Below are 17,003 nucleotides of genomic sequence, written 5' to 3' on the forward strand. Positions count from 1 at the left end.
TACACATTTCACTCATGATTTTGTACTTCCTGTCAGGCTGCCCAGTTGTTTTGAAATAAAATTTCTCCTGGATTACAAGTGCAATTGATTATTATTAAGATGTCTGTGCTTTGGCCTTGAACAGGCAGGTCAGGAACACGGGTTGGAGTTGGATTGGAATGGTCTGCTTTTTCTACAGTTTGGTGCCAAAATAGGAGGAGACTCAGGAGGGCAAATTGAAGCAGTAATTTTCCCACTGTAAAGATATTACAGCGTAAATTGCTGAAGCAAAGAGATAGACTCTTTATCTGGTGTTTGTCCCTCTGTTTCTGGTTGAGGAGGCCCATTGTGGGTGAATGTAAAAATGTAATTCCAAATTAAACATTTAAACCAAAATCCCAGATCCAAGTCTGGCCATTTTTTTCTTCTTCTGATATGTGTAGAATAAGAGAGGAAGTAATTTAATAAATAATAGAACAGTTTCTTATCATTAGGAACTCTCCAGTGCATTTCCAAGAGTTACTGAGGATGACAATGTGGAATGGTGAATGGGTTACTGAATATTTCACAGCACTGTCCTTTTTATCTGGAGAGGAAGCTATCAGCTGTAGGATCTGACATATTTGTAAAAGGGACAGAAAAAAATCGTGTGACTGACAGGTCGTATTATGATGGCTGTTCTAGTAATAATCACATTATTATGATAGTTCTCATTGACAAGATAAAAAAGTAAGAAATACATGTAATAAAAGAAGAATATGACTAGCATTTTCTGAGTAGAAACAGGTGCCATTTTGTTAGATTTGGATTTTTATTTTAAGGTAATGCCATGTTTTAAAGATCATCTGTTATAAGAAAATTTCATTTTAATTCCACATCTACCCAGGGTAAGCCCTATGCTTAGCTCCTACATACTGTTTTTGATGATTGGGTCATGAAGACAAAATGAACATTTATAGACTAGATAATGATATTCCCCTCCCCCCATCTTCTCCCTCATGTTGTTCCTTTGGCTTGGAACTCCCTCCTTCCCTAAATCCACCAGACCACTGCTCTCCCCACATTCAAAGCCTTCATAAAAAGCCTTCTCTTCCAACATGACTTCCCTGATTAATTTTCCAGCATCCTGAGCCAAATAATAATAGTAATTATGGCATTTGTTAACTGCTTACTTTGTGCCAAGCACTGTTCCAACTCTAGCACTTATTTATATTTATACTCATCTTCATAACTTTAATAGATTCCCTTGAACATTCAACTTTTTGGCTAATCTAGTGGTAAACTTTTTTAAGTCTGTCTTCCCTTTGTGGGTAGGGAACATATTACTTCTTTATTTTGTGCTTTCCAAGCATCTAATACAGTGCACTGAAGCAAGTGGCAGCTTATTATCTACTAATACTATGACTACAACTAAGTCTGTCTGGGAATATTAATGTCAGTATGCCTGCCATAATGGTAATGTATATTTTATGTAAGCCCACTCTCCCACACGGAATGTCTCTAAAATTAAAAGGATTAGTGTCAAAATGTTTGTGAACTTCCTATCGCTTCTGCCACATTCAAAGTAATTTGGTCCATTGCATATACGTTAGTCATTCTTTATCAGCATATTACAATGATTTGTTGGATTTATTTTTAACTTTCAAAGCCACTCACTCATCATTGACCAGCTGATGTTGATGACACTATTAAGTAGTAATAATCGTAACTATGGACAGAACATTGTACAAAACACTCAGGAGAGTACAACAGGGGCAATAGACCTTATCCCTGCACTCAAGGAGCTTAAAACTATACTAAATTTTCTCATGCTTCTCTTGTAAAATTGTGGATTATACAACCTTGTAGGATTGTAAAATACTTGCAGGCAGGGATCATATCCATTAATTACCCTACACTCACCCAAGTGCTTGATACAGTGCTCTGCACAAATTAAGTGCTCAATAAATACTACTGAGTGATTCAGCCCTACTCTCTAAGTACAGTCCGATTAGAGTTTTCTCTTTAAAAAGCAAACTGCATCTCTCCTATGTCTCCTTCAGTTTGAGAGACTAAAGTTTAAAATAAATGTTTATTTGTTTTGTGGTAATTGTTCAGCACTTACCATGTGCCAAACATTGTTCTAAGTGCTTGGGTAGATACAAGTTAATTAGGTCAGACACAGTGCCTCTCCCGCATCGGGGCTCACAATCTTAAATAGGAGAGAGAACAGGTATTGAATCCCCATTTTACAGTTGAGGAAACTGAGGCACAGATAAGTTAATTGACTTGCCCAAGGTTACATAGCAAGCAGTTGGCAGAGCTGGAGTTAGAACCCAGGCCCTCTGACTCCCAGGTCCATGTCTTTTCACTATGCACACTGATTCTCAAGTTTTCTCCAGGAATGGATGATTAGACTGTAAATTCTCTGCTAGCCCAATTGGTCCATTAATCAATCAATCAATCAATGGTATTTACTGAGAGCTTACTGTGTGCAGAGCAATGTACTAAGCCCTTGGGAGAATGCAATACAACAGAGTTAGTGGACATGTTCCCTGTCCACAAGGAGTTTAGTCTAATAATGTTGGTATTTGTTAAGCGCTTACTATGTGCCGAGCATTGTTCTAAGCGCTGGGGTAGACATAGGGGAATCAGGTTGTCCCACATGGGGCTCACAGTCTTAATCCCCATTTTACAGATGAGGGAACTGAGGCACAGAGAAGTTAAGTGACTTGCCCACAGTCACACAGCCGACAAGTGGCAGAGCTGGGATTCAAACTCATGAGCCCTGACTCCAAAGCCCATGCTCTTTCCACTAAAGCTATAGTCCAGTCGATCAACACTCCAGGTTAAGTGATGACATCTTGCTCCTACTCCATTCATTAATCTTTGCTCAGGTGGGACCTTCTTGGAATGAATTCCCAACTATTAATGGTGCCTCAGATGGATCTGTGCTAAGCACTTAGTACATTGCTAAGTGCTTAGTACAATGCTTTGTAAACAGAAAGCACTCAATAAATAGGACTAGTCAATAACAATGACAAAAGTCAATAAACATTGACTTTTCTGGGGAATTCAAAGGTGACATTTATAATAATAATAATAGTAATGATGGTATTTGTTAAGCGCTTACTATGTGCCAAACACTGTTCTAAGTGCTGGGGTAGATACAAGGTTATCACCTGGGGCTCACAGTCTTAATCCCCATTTTACAGGTGAGGTAACTGAGGCACAGAGAAGTTGTGACTTGCCCAAAGTCACACAGCTGACAAGTGGTGGAGCAGGAATTAGAACCCATGATCTTGGACTCCCAAGCCTGTGCTCTTTCCACTAGGAAGAGTCTCATTTCTTCAATCTCCAGTCAATCCATCCACTGGATTTGTGAACAGGAGTGTAAAGTGTTGTGGCTGTAGGGTTTTAGGGGTGGTAAATATTTGTGAACCACTGTCTGTAAGCTACTTGAGGGCAGGAATCATATCTTTCAACTCTAATATACTGTGCTATCCCAAGCACCTGGTGTAAGTGCTCTGCACTCAGTAAACTCTCAATAAATACCATTGATTGATTGGCAAGAATCTTCCATTTTTCATACTAGGCCTATTAGTCCTCCTGGAGGTCCAATTTTGGTTGGTTCTCTATGTTAGTGGCCTTGGATTCTGTCTTTAGAAATCCAAAGTGCCCTTCTCCTGAGCAACAAATTATCTTGTTACTCCAGTACTTAGAACACAGTAAATGCTTAACAAATACTATTATTACTATTCTCAGGGTCGCACCTGGAGAGTTTCCAGGACTCTATCAGTCTCGGGTACAGGAGGGAGAGTCAAGCAAAGGCCTATCCATTCCATTCCTAGCTTGGGCAGTGGCTAGTGAGTGGAAGGCAATCTGCTAGTCAAAAATCACCCATGCTGGGCAGCAGTGGCAAGGGAGAGAGTCGAGGGCGTGGACTTGAGTTTACTGCATGGAAGGTGGCAATAGTAAACCACTTCTGTATTTTTACCAAGAAAACTCTATGAATACACTACCAGAACGATTGCAGATGGAGAGCGGGGCATTCTGGGAGAGATGTGTCCGTGAAGTCTCTATGAGTTGTAAACGACTCGACGGCACAAGACAAGACTCGACTACCATTATTACAGAGGCTTACCTAAAGGGGAACCTTTTGGTATGGCTTCTTGAAATGTGTTCAATTCCATCTGCATTTTGCCCATCTATCTCAGTCTCTCTTTCACCTGGCTGTCGCTTTAGCCAAGTACTTGTGTTCATAGAAGCCCTGGAGAATGGCTGCTACAACAGGTAACTTATGAGCTCTTTCTCTTTGCTTCCTATTCTTCCTCCTTCTTTCCAGCCTTCAGGGGATCAGGAAGAAATTAGGGAAGCAATGTGGGCTACTGGAAAGAACTCCAGTTGGGAGACAGGAACCTGAGCTCTAATCCCAGTCCTACAACTTGCCAGCTGTGTGATCTTGGACAAGTCACTTAACTTCCCTGTGCCTCAGTTTCCTCCTTTGTAAAGTGGGGATTAAATATCCGTTCTCTCCCCACTCCCTTTGACTGTGAGTTCCATGTGGGCAGGGACTGTGTCTGAGCTGGTTATCTTGTATCTACTCCAGCCCTTAGCATGGTGCTTGGCACATTGGAAGAGCTCAACAAATACCACAGTTATTGTTAGCTGAGACTTTCCCAGCAGGTCTCTTAAATAGAGGGTTTTAGTCATAGTGCATCGTGTTGCACTCCTACCATCAACTGTTCAAATCAATCAATCAATCAATAGATCAATCAGTGGTGTTTAATGAGTGCTTACTGAGGGCAGAGCATTTTGGAATGTACATTAAAATAGAGTTGTTAGAAATGATCCCTGCCCTCAAGGAGCTTACAGTCCACAAGGGGAAATAGACTTAGTCCACAAGGGGAGATAAGCACCGGGGTCAATGCAGGATAATCAAGTCACAGATGGGGTTCACAAAGAGAGAGGAAACAGTATAGGGTTATGTACATAAGTACTGTGGGTTTGGGGTGAGGAACACAATGCTTAAGGGGTACACAGCCAACTTCATAAGTGCCACTGAGGGGAGTGTGGGAAGGGGAAATGAGGGCTTCGTCAGGGAAGGCCTCTTGGAGGAGATTTAATTTTTAGGAGGGCTTTGAAGATTGAGAGGCGTGGTGGACTGTTGGATATGAAGGGGAGGGCGTTTCAGGCCATACGGAGGACATGGGCAAGAGGTTGGCAGTGAGATAGATGAGATCATGATACTTAGCTTCTCCTCCCATTCTATTTGCTGAATTTCTTTCGGAAGGAACTTCACCCAAATAAGGAAGTCAGACCCAGTTTTCTCTGCTTTAGGAATCTACATCTGATATGTAAACCACCCACCTGTTTCCTGGGACTAAAGTCATTAATCAGAAACTGCATATGATATTCTGGAAGGGCATTAAGGTCACATCCTCTAAACCCATTTGCCCCTTCAGAAATAAGAAGCCCCAAATTCTCTAAGTTTCTTCTTTTCTCTGCCTTAGAACAGGTCAGTGCAGGTAACATTTACTTCGATCTAGTCCTGAAGAAAAATGATCCTCTCCCAATGAGGGTGAATAGAATTCTACTGAAAGTTCTCTGTCTTTGAAATAAGTAGTTTCTGGACTTGATTTTATTGTTTTGTTTAAAGCCTTTCTCATAGTCTCGGTGATAGATCCACGTGTCTAGAGAGGAGTTATAGAAAGATCTAGCATTCCATTCACATGCTGCTTGTTTTTCTGAGAGAAGGAATCGAAGAAAGTTTTTGTAAAGGCTACGTAGAGGAATGAATGAGGGTGGAAATAACTGGCTGATCTTTCATCGAAGATGTAATCCATTTAATGCCTTATTTATAACCACAGAAACTGAAGACAACAGTTCTTCTTAACCTGTTTATATTGGGATAGGCTCTTGGGTTTCTTTATTTTATGACCATTCCAAATCAATGCTTTACAAAAGTTAGCATTCTCTTATTCACTTCAATCGCCTTGCTTGGTTTCAGGCATACCGAAAGGCAGTTTGCAAGAGGAAAACAGCTGAGCAATGCTTCTTGAGTATAACACTTCCTTTCCTCATTCCAAGAGCCTTCTTGGTAATAATGAGGGAAGTCTTTCCAAAGGACCCTTGTAAGGTGTGTCTCCAGCAGATGAAAATCCCCAAAGCAACTGGAGGGAAATAGTTCATCAAGGAAATATAACAAACCTTAAGGAAAACTCAGAAACAATCAGGTTCAGAATCTCCATCCTTCCTCCAATTAAAGAGAATCCACACAGGTGTCTTGAACAAAGGGAGGGAAGGGGAATATTAGAAGAAGAACAGCATGGCCTAGTGGAAAGAGCATGGGCCTGGGAGTCAGAGGATCCGTGTTCTAATCCTAGCTCTGCCACTTGCCTGCTGTGTGACCTTGGGCAAGTCACTTAATTTCTCAGGGCCTCAGTTTCCTCACCTGTAAAATGGGGATGTAATAACTGTTCTTCCTCCTACTTATTCAGGGAGCCCCATATGGGACAGAATGTGTCCAGCCTGATTAACTTATATCTATCACAGCACTTAGAGCTATACTTGACAATAGTAAGTGCTTAACAAATACCGTAATTATTAATATGACAATAATATGCAAGGTAAAATAACAAAACAAAGTCAATACATATGAGAGAAAACTGGGAACCAGTTAAAAGGAAGGAAAAACAGTACACCTCTTCCACTATAACCTGACCTATTTTTCTCTAACTTGGTTGTGATTGTAGTTCATACCCTATTTCTCCTGTCGAATTCCTTGGTTTCTGAATCTGTTTGTTCTCTTTCCTCTGAATCATTTCCCACTGCTTTCTTCCTTTCCAAAATTCCTTTACTTTAGTATTAGCCTCTTCCATCTCTCTTTTTCACTACTCAACTTATCTCTGTTCATCAGGGTCATCACGGTTTCTTTCCACTGTTCTCTTTATGATGTGCTCTCTCTGTTTTCCTCTCTAAATCTGGTCCTTCAAATTCTTGCTTTCAGTCAACTTCATCCCATCATCCCCTTCTACGGAACTGTTTCCTTCTACGGAAGGGTGGCCAGGTTTTCCCTAGCCAGAGGTGGATGGGATGGGGTCCCTGGAGAGGGCGGGGGTCAGAAAGAAAGGAGGAACAGGGCTGGGGGAGGCAGAGGAGAAGAAAAGGGAAAATGAGAGAGCAGGAAGAGAGGAGTAAAAGGGTCCTTTAAATTCACTTGTGAAAAAATATTTAATCTATCTTCATATTTCTTATTACTTTTTTAATGTGTTTGTAAAGCACTTCCTATGAGCTAGACACTGTACTAGGCACTGGGGTAGATACAAGCTAATCAGGGGGGACACAGTCCATGTCCCATATGCAGTTCACAGTCTTAATCCCCATTTTACAGACGAGGTAACTGAGCCACAGAGACGTGAAATGAAGTGCGTAAGGTCACACAGTAGACAAGTGGTGGAGCGGGGATTAGAACCTAGGTCCTCTGACTTTCAGGCCTGTGCTCTTTTCACTTTTTCATAAAATCTTTAGCATTTGGGCCTAGTGGGAATAGGACTCTCAGGAAAGAGAGAGTTAAGGTGCTCTACACAAGGCTCTAGTTCTGTAATCAACTCATCTGAACAGGGTCTCAGCCCTGAAGCCTCAGATCCAAAGTTGTTTGTCCTGACAGCTGACTCCATCATCGTCAACAAAATCTTTTCTTCTCTTAACCAGTTTTGCACTTGTTGTATAAGGATTATATTTTGAATAATAGTCTGTTGCTCCCCAGAGAAAGTGAAGCATTCTTTGAAAATGAATGACGAGGCGGCTACTACAACTATGCATTTGGTAGCATAAAAACGTTGAGAAGCATAGTCTCTGCTTTTAAAGAGCTTACATTCTAGCAGGGGAGTCAGACATCAAAATATTTTACAGATAGGAAGACAAGGGAAAAGGATATGTACATATGTCAATGCTTGAGTAATGTGGTATGTAAGATATGTAAAAGTGCTAGGGGAGGTTGTGAGGTCAAAAGTGGTCAGCTGGTACAAAAGTTCTGAGATGACCCGGAAAGTCATTTGAAGAAGGCCTCTTGGAGGAGATGTGATTTTAGGAGGGCTTTGAAAATGAGGATTTGAAGGGGGAGGAAGCTGCAGGCTGGTTCAGGGTATGAAAATGAGGTTGGTGGTGAGAGAGATGAGAACAAGGCACAGTGGATGGGTTAGCTTGGGAGGACTGAAGAATGTGAGCTGCAGAAATGATCTGGGCATGTCACTCCCCTTCTTAAACACCTCCAGTGGTTGCCTATCAACCTCCGCTCCAAACAAAAACTCCTCACTCTAGGCTTCAAGGCTCTATATCACCTTGCCCCTTCCTACCTCTCCTCCCTTCTCTCTTTCCACCGCCCATCCCGCACGCTTCGCTCCTCTGCCGCCCACCTCCTCACCGTCCCTCGGTCTCGCCTATCCCGCCGTCGACCCCTGGGTCACGCCCTCCCGCGGTCCTGGAACGCCCTCCCTCCTCACCTCTGCCAAACGTAATTCTCTTCCCCTCTTCAAAACCCTACTTAAAACTCACCTCCTCCAAGAGGCCTTCCCAGACTGAGCTCCCCTTCCCCCTCTACTCCCTCTACCAACCCCCCTTCACCTCTCCGCAGCTTAACCCTCTTTTCCCCCCATTTCCTTCTGCTCCTCCCCCTCTCCCTTCCCATCCCCTCAGCACTGTACTCATCCGCTCAACTGTATATATTTTCTTTACCCTATTTGTTTTGTTAATGAATTGTACAACGCCTTTATTCTATTTAGTTGCCATTGTTTTTACGAGATGTTCTTCCCCTTGACTCTATTTATTGCCATTGTTCTTGTCTGTCCATCTCCCCCATTTAGACTGTAAGCCCGTCAAACGGCAGGGACTGTCTCTATCTGTTGCCCACTTGTTCATTCCAAGCGCTTAGTACAGTGCTCTGCACATAGTAAGCGCTCAATAAATACTATTGAATGAATGAATGAATGAGTGTGCTGGAGTGTAGTTGGAGAAGAGAATGGGTAAATAGGAAGGAGACTCTAGACTAAAACTGTAGACTCTAGACCCTGTAGATTGTAAGGTTGCTCTGGGCAGGGAGCATATCTGTTAGCTCTGCTGTTTTGTATTCTTCCCAGTGCTTAGTACAGTGTTCTGCATGTAGTAAGCACTCAAAAAATGTCATTTATCGATTGATTGATTGGAGGAGAGAATTATTAAAACCATTGGTCAGGAGTTTCTACTAGATGTGGTGTAGGATGAATAACCATTGGAGGTTTTTGAGGCATGGAGAGTTATGAGCAGAATGACATTTTAGAAAAACGATCTGGGCAGCAGAGTGAAAAATAGACCTGTCTATCAGTAGTATTTATTAAACATTTACTCTGGGCATTGTATTGAGTGCTTAGGAGAGTGCAATAAAAGCAGGAGTTCTGTGACCTTCTTGGGGCATGTTCTTCTTGGACTGCCTCCACCTTCTCTCTCCCTGGGCTAACATTCTTTAGGAGTTTTGCTCAGCCTTCTCTCTCTATTTCTATGGAGGGAAAGGAAGATGGTTGTTTGGGTCAGGAATTACTGTTCTGAGATCCTGTTTAATTTATTCCAGACCATAAGTGGGGTAATACTGCTCTGCAGTGATGGAATGTTATTTGATGGGGTTAGGTTAATCCTTACGAATCACAGCTATAAATAATAGAGTTTTTCCAGGTTTCTGATTGCCTTCAACACTTATCCAACACTCCCCAAACACTTATCCCACTGTTCTCTTCTCCCAGCTACCTACATCCCAGTTTGCCCACTCCAGCCAGGAAAACCACTTGCTATTCCTGCCTTTTGATCTCCTTCATCCAAAACAGTCTTTGCCCATTTTAGTCCCCCACACCGATTGCTCCTACCGCTCTACTCTGCCAAATCCTATTCTTAACACTTTCAAACTCTTCTCAGATGTGACCTCCTCCACGAAGACTTTCCAGGCTAATTCTCTCTGACTCCAGGCACTCCAATCTTTCCAATAACCTTCCTCCCACCTTCCAACCTTCTCGGCTTCTCAAGTTAGCACGCAGTATTTATTTCTGGATATTCACTAGTTTCTCCTATGGTGTGGAAGTTGCATTCTTATGTTATAATAGTCAAGCCTTGATCCACACCACATACATACACAGCAACTGATTCTTGCTAAAACACAGCTATGCGCTGACTTGTGATTACATTCCATCCAGGCAGATGCATTGTGGAAAGAAAGTTTCCTAATTCTTCAGTAGCATTCTATCAAAATCATGGGTTTTAGGAGAACTGAGTTTATCTCCAAGGCACAAAATGCTTAGGTACTCAATAAATACTGATTATACAACTATCATGGGATTTGTATATTTATGTTTTGCTCACTTGTGTTTATGATATTTGTTAAACACTTACTATGTTCATTCATTCATTCAATAGTATTTATTGAGAGCTTACTATGTGCAGAGCACTGTACTAAGCGCTTGGGATGAACAAGTCGGCAACAGATAGAGACAGTCCCTGCCGTTTGACGGGCTTACAGTCTAATCGGGGGAGACGGACAGACAAGAACAATGGCAATAAACAGAGTCAAGGGGAAGAACATTTCGTAAAAACAATGGCAAGCACTGTTCTAAGCACTGGGGTACATACAAGGTAATCAGGTTGTCCCATATGGGGCTCACAGTCTTAATCCCCATTTTACAGATGAGATAACTGAAGCACAGAGAAGCCAAGTGATTTGCCCAAGGTCACGCAGCAGACTAATGGTGGGGCCAAGATGAGAACCATGTCCTCTGACTCCCAAACCCATGCTCTTTCCACTAAACCCCACTGCTTATCATATGTATTGATTTTAGTTGTGTCTGTTCTGTCTCCCATATTGGCTTCAAAAATTCTTGAGGGCAGAGACTAGGTCTTCTGTTTCCTTTGTAATTTCATACTGTGTCTCGCATGGAGCTCTGCTCAAAATACATGATGAATAAGTGTTACTAACTGACTTCTACAGCCCCCCCAAATCCCAGTGAAGTCCCTTTGCCTCTTCCTTTCCTTTTCTTCTCAATTCTAATTTCTCAGGTGAGCTACAATCTCTTCCTTTATGCCTTAAGGATATTGCCTAACTCAAGGGGCTGATTTTTCAGCCTTTAATTTGTCAACCCATCAATGCTGCTGTTTCTAAAGCTTGAGGAAATGCACACTGCTTTCATTTTCTACATTATCTCTTCTTTGACTGGTCCTCTGGTCTTTCCAGAGGACATCCACAAACTGAATGGAGATTTCTCCTGCAAGATACAATCTCTTTGTATGAAAGCTTTCCCCAGTTTCCATAATTTTAATTTTTGCAGATGTCTAATCCTAGAAGCTACATTACACCTTTTTACTTCATTTTTCCCATTGCTATGACCAAAGATAATTTCACTTCTAATCTTTCATTTCTAATTTCATTTCAAAAATAGAGGATTCAGTTTCTTCTTTCAGTGACTTCTCTTAGTCTGTGAGATTTTTTATGCTTAGTGAGTCAATAATTTATTCATTCAATCAAGAGTATTTATTAAGCTCCTATTATGTGTAGAGCACTTATACTAAGCCCTTGGGAGAGTACAACTGAATTAATAGACATATCACTACAGTTGATAGAGCCAGATCATCTTGTTCATAGGGATAAGAGTAGCTTGTGTCCTTCAGGAAATGAATAAAGGAAAATATTTTTAAGTATGAAAAGTGGGAAAAAAAACCATGAGGATATAGAGCTTCCCCATTAGATTGTAAACTCCCTGAAATGCCTCACCTTCATTCACCATTAGTTATTTTTTGCTTTAGGTATCCATAGAGGCCCAAGGAGAAAATGTTATTTTCATTCTCTAACTCACATGGGGGAGAGGATTTTGAGTTGGATATAGGAAACGGAAGAAAACATTTTTTCCAATTTCAGCTTCACTTGAACAACGTGAGACCCCCCAAAGTGGAATGACTTTCCAACAGCTATTTTAATCAAGTTTTGTTTTTGAGTTTTGGCATCTTGTGAGTTTTCAGATCTGTATCACCAGATGCTCCCCAACTAGGAGGCTTCAAATGTTAGAAGTGACAGCTGACCAGGGCGTCTCCAGCACAGCTTTCTCATCAGAGCACAGAGGTTCATTTGCCCCACTTCATTCTCTCAGTGTCATTGAGGTAATGATTTTTCCATTCTTTCTTTTTTAATTTGAAAGCATAGGTTACCAAGCCAGTTCCTGGGGTTCAACCAGGGTTGAGGGCTTAAACCTACCTTGATTGGAATTTCAAATCTCTTCAACTTCATTGTATTTGCACCCTCTTTGATCTCTTTCAGTATTTCTGCTTCCAGGGTAGGGTTGTTACAGACAACCACCCAGTACCCCTTGACTCCACTCTGCTCCTAATAAAGTCAGTTTTTTTTTTCATTTGTAACCACAAACCTGATCATGTAAAACTGGTCACTTTTGGCAAAAGCACAGATGTTTTGCTTGAAGACGATCGACTCCGCTTTGCCAAGCAATAGGCGTGCTCCTGCTTGCAGTTTTGCTAAATCTTTCTTCTGACCAATGATTTGCAAATAGCCATCAGGATGAAATTCACCAAGATCTCCAATAGAAAATCACCTTTGCCCTTTTCATCCACAAAATAATCTTTTTCTGTTTTCTCTTAATTTTAAAAATAGCCCATGGACATATTTTGCCCACCAATTACAATTTCATCCCTGGAGTTTGGCTTGTCTTGAGATGCGTAGCCTCCTTTTTGCCAGTTTTAATCTCCCAGCAAATAAGAGGAGCTTCAACTCCACCAGTGCTATAATCAGTAACTTTAATAACTGTTCCTGCATCACATGATTCTGTTAATCCATAACCCTGGCTAACTGGGCAGCAGAAAGAGCCGTTCATAAACCTGTGTGACTGAGGTGAAAGAGGGGCTCCTTCAGACAGCATCATGGACACATTCCCCCTTAACAAGGCTTTGACCTTTTTAAATAGAAGCAGGTGACACAGAGATGCAGCCTAACCTTTTTCGATCTATTCCAGGTTATAGTCACGGCCTTTCTTGAACTGCATCTTCTGAAAATATTTCATCTTTTGGATTTTACTTGTAATGGTTTTATACAGTCTGACCATGGTTTTGTGCACAGCTGCCATAAATGCTGATTTGAGTACACTACAATCTTCTTTGCTTCCTCTTTTAAGTTTACTGGACTGGTCAGATAGTAGAGTGGAGTGGAGAAGAGTATCCAATCCTAGAGCCATAGGTAAAGCATGATATTTTGGCTGTCAATTCTAGGACATGAGCCAATGGTGAATAAGCAACACACGTGTCATTTGGGCCCAGGCCAGATATCCTTTCATACTGGCCTGCCATTCCTGCTCTCATATAGCAGTGATGAGACCATATACCAGTCATGCCATTGATATACATTATTACAGCTGTGTCTGAGGGAGTAGACCGATTTTGAACTTCAGTTCTGTAGACCTTGAATTTGGTCTGAAGCTTAACGCCCGGGAGCTGCCACATTCCATCTGATAGTCTCCCAAATGATATGCTGGCCATCTTGATTTGGTTTTCCATTTTCTGCCTAGATATTTGCCTAGATAGCAGATTTCCCGGACAGCCTGCAGTTCCACGTTGCTGATGAAGATGTTCGGTTGAGGGTAGAGTTTCCCAGATACAGTTTGCTATATTAGTTAGGTTTTCTTCAGTAAATTGGCTGTGGAAAAAGAATCAGACAAAACAACCTCATCTTGGCCCAACCAGTCATGTCACTGTGGAGCCAGCTCATGATTTTAATGAATCTCTCAGGGCAGCCAAATTTACTGAGCACTTGTAATTACCAGAACGCTGATGGTATCAAATGCTGTTGGATTATCTGTGAAGGGAAGCAGCCATGAGGTAGTGAACAGGGCAGAAGACTGGGAGTCAGACTAGACTCCCCTCTAGGTTGTCAACCCAAAACGATACACCTTTCCCACTTCGAGAACAATTATGGAGTTTTGTCTGCTTAGATCAGGGACTGCCCCACCTGGCCCGGCTAGGAGCCTATGCTTTTTTCTGAATGTCACTGTCATTGTAGTGTTGCTTCTAACTGACTTGTCCAGTGCAGGGAATTTGTCTGCCAACTCTATTATGTTGCAGTCTCCCTAATGCTTAGTACAGTGCTCTGCACACAGTAAGTACTCAATAAATACAATTAGTTGATGGATCAGAGGACCTGAGTCCTAATCCCAGCTCTGCAACTGACAGACCTCAGTTTCCTGGTCTGTAAAATGGGGATTTTCTCCATCCCTCTTAGACTTTGAGTCCCTTGTGGGACAGGGATTGTGTTTAACTGACAATCTTGTATCTACACTAGGGCTTAGCACAGTGTTTGGCATACAGTAGAATAACTACAGTTCCCATTATCACCATTAATGAACCAATTCAGAGGTTTTGATGCCGCTTCTGATTCTGATTCTGCTCACGTCCTCCTTGGAGGTAGGAAGAAGCTGGCTACAGTCCATGGTTCAGAATTTAGGGCCATGGGTGGTACCTGCGAAGGCAGGAAATTTCTTCCGGGACAACCTAAAACCCTGCACCTTTCCCACTTCGAGAACAATTGTGGAGTTGTGTCTGTTTAGACCGGGGACTGCCCAACTGAGCCTATTAGTTTTTTCTGAATGTCGCTGTCATTGTAGTGTTGCTTCTAACTGATTTTACCCTAGGGTGTCTGTCTGTTCTCTGCCCCAGCTTTTAGTTTGAGAGCCTCCGAAGGCCAGGGACCACATTTGACTCAAGATCTTAGTACCTAGTGCTTTGCTCAAAGCAAGTGCTTAAATAAACATCAGAAAGAACAAAAGCCCCAAGATTAAATAACAAGCTGTCAAGAAAAACCAAGTCCAAACAGCATTTAAGAAAAGCCATTAAAGAGAGATAAAGCACTCGCTGTTCGGAGAACCAGCTCATCAACATAATAAAAAATCAAGCGCTTAGAATAGTGCTCTGCAGACCGTAAGCGCCCAGTCAATACCACTGATTGATTGATTCGTCTTTGCTCAACAGGTAAAATGGGAAATTACTGTCTTTTGTGACGGAAGAAGTGTGCGAAAGGAGGTGACTTTTGGCTGACCATACCCTCTCTGCCCACGTCCCTCCTGAAGGGAGAACCCTTAAAGTATGTATTAAAATCATTTGGGGTTATGCACAAATATTGGCTAGATATTATTTTAAGGAAAAACTTAGTTCTGAACATTGTTCTTTCAAACAGGCTCGTGTCCTCGAAGTCAGTAATTTTTGGCAGTTAACCAGAATAAATTAATCTAGTGAAAAATTAAGTTTTTCTAGTTCTTTTTCCCCCCCGCACAAGCAAGCCAGTGATTTACACGTAATTTGTCGATGTCTACTTTATTGACTGGTAAACGCTAAGTAAATGTGTGTGCTCGGCGATTTAAAATCAGTTTACATAGTGTTAGAACAATGCAAGCTTTCAATTTATGGGCGAATGTAAATTTACCGCATACTTGACATTTCGCTCTAGTTTGATTTGGGAGAAGGTATCTCTGGGTTAGCATTGCAGGCTCTTGGCAAGTTTTGGATGCCTGTGCAAACTGTGGAAATGTATTGGGTCACACTTTGCTGCTCTCTTCTGTCCGAGCCAGCTATTTTCGAACGTGTGCGACGGGGGCAGACAGAGTCGAGAGCGTGAAAGATTTCACTTGTCTGGAATATGAAGACAGGGGAGTTTTTGACCTTGACTTTCGGTAGCCAATGGCTCTTTTCTTTGCACTCTCCAAAGAAGTGCTAAGGATGGAGTGTTTGCTGATTAAACACCCTCCCCCAAACAAACTCCCCTTTATCCCCCGCAAGAATCCGTCTCTATTCCGAGGTCTAAGAAACGGTCTCTCCGAGCTCCCTTTTAATAATAACAGAGAAGCAGCCGTGGCTCAGTGGAAGGAGCACCGGCTGGGGAGTCAGAGATCATGGGTTCAAATCCTGCCTGACTTTGGGCACGTCACTTCACTTCTCTGGGCCTCAGTGACCTCATCTGTCACTTAACTTCTCAGTGCCTCCCTTACCTCATCTGTAAAATGGGGATCAACCGGGAGCCTCACGTGGGACAACCTGCTAACCCTGTATCTCCCCCAGCGCTTAGAACAGTGCTCTGCACATAGTAAGCGCTTAACAAATACCAACATTATTATTATTATTATTATTAAAATGGGGATGAGGACTGGGAGCCCCACGTGGGACAACCTGATCACCTGGTATCCTCCCCAGCGCTTAGAACAGTGCTTTGCACAGAGTAAGGATTTAACAAATGCCATCACCATCAATTTAAAACCCGACCGCACCCTGGCACACACAATCGGCATGTGTTTCTGGAAAGACTTTAAATGTCCAAGGGACCTTCCCCGCCCAACCGGCCGCTATACTTCGCAGACCTCACCTCCGTCCTTTTCCCCGTCCCGTTCCCCTCTCGACATCCCGGAGATTTTTTTTTTTATTGTTGGTTTGTCTGTGGTTTTTTGTTTTTGTTTTTTGGTCCTGGAAACGCTGTCAGTCGAGGCGACGCTGGAGTTTCAACGCGGGGGGTCGGGAGCGGAGGGCTTTGGGACCCGGGGGATGGCGGCCCTCCCTCCCAGGGAAACCGCTGGACGCGACCATGTTCTCGGCAGGGAAGGGGGAGGCAGAGACGCTCCGCCCCGGTCGCCGCGTCGTCCGGGTGGCCGGGGTCCCGCGGGTTCCCCCCTCCTCGCGTTGGTAGAGTCCAGCCTTGGAATAGAACGAGGAGCGGAATGAAGTAGCCCTTGTTGGGAGCTGCCGGCTGAGACAGCCTTCGGAGGAGCGGAGGCGGCGGAGGCTCCGGCAGCTCCGGCTCTGGGGGGAAGAGCAAAGCAGCAGCAGCAGCAAAGCAGCAGCAGCAAAGCAGCAGCAGCAAAGCAGCAGCAGCAGCAGCAGCAGCAGCAGCAGCAGCAGCAAAGCTCCAGCGGCGTCTTTAAGCCATCCCTGCGTGCACTTCCCAACTCCAGCTCCTTGCACACCCCAGCTGGGGGAGAGACTGAAGGACAGCC

At 42.9% G+C, this 17,003-nt stretch overlaps 1 non-coding gene and 1 pseudogene across 1 annotated transcript; one reads left to right on the top strand and one right to left on the bottom strand.

The window, feature by feature from the left end:
- Positions 1-3,713: 3,713 nt before the first annotated feature.
- On the top strand, positions 3,714-3,851 carry LOC114816820. The gene has a single exon (XR_003764626.1). It is a non-coding gene; the product is annotated as a small nucleolar RNA SNORA7 (small nucleolar RNA).
- Positions 3,852-10,763: 6,912 nt separating this feature from the next.
- On the bottom strand, positions 10,764-15,459 carry LOC100076488 (annotated as a pseudogene).
- Positions 15,460-17,003: the final 1,544 nt, after the last annotated feature.

The sequence above is a fragment of the Ornithorhynchus anatinus genome, chromosome 14 (assembly GCF_004115215.2).
Source record: "Ornithorhynchus anatinus isolate Pmale09 chromosome 14, mOrnAna1.pri.v4, whole genome shotgun sequence".
In the NCBI taxonomy this organism is placed as follows: Eukaryota; Metazoa; Chordata; class Mammalia; order Monotremata; family Ornithorhynchidae; genus Ornithorhynchus; species Ornithorhynchus anatinus.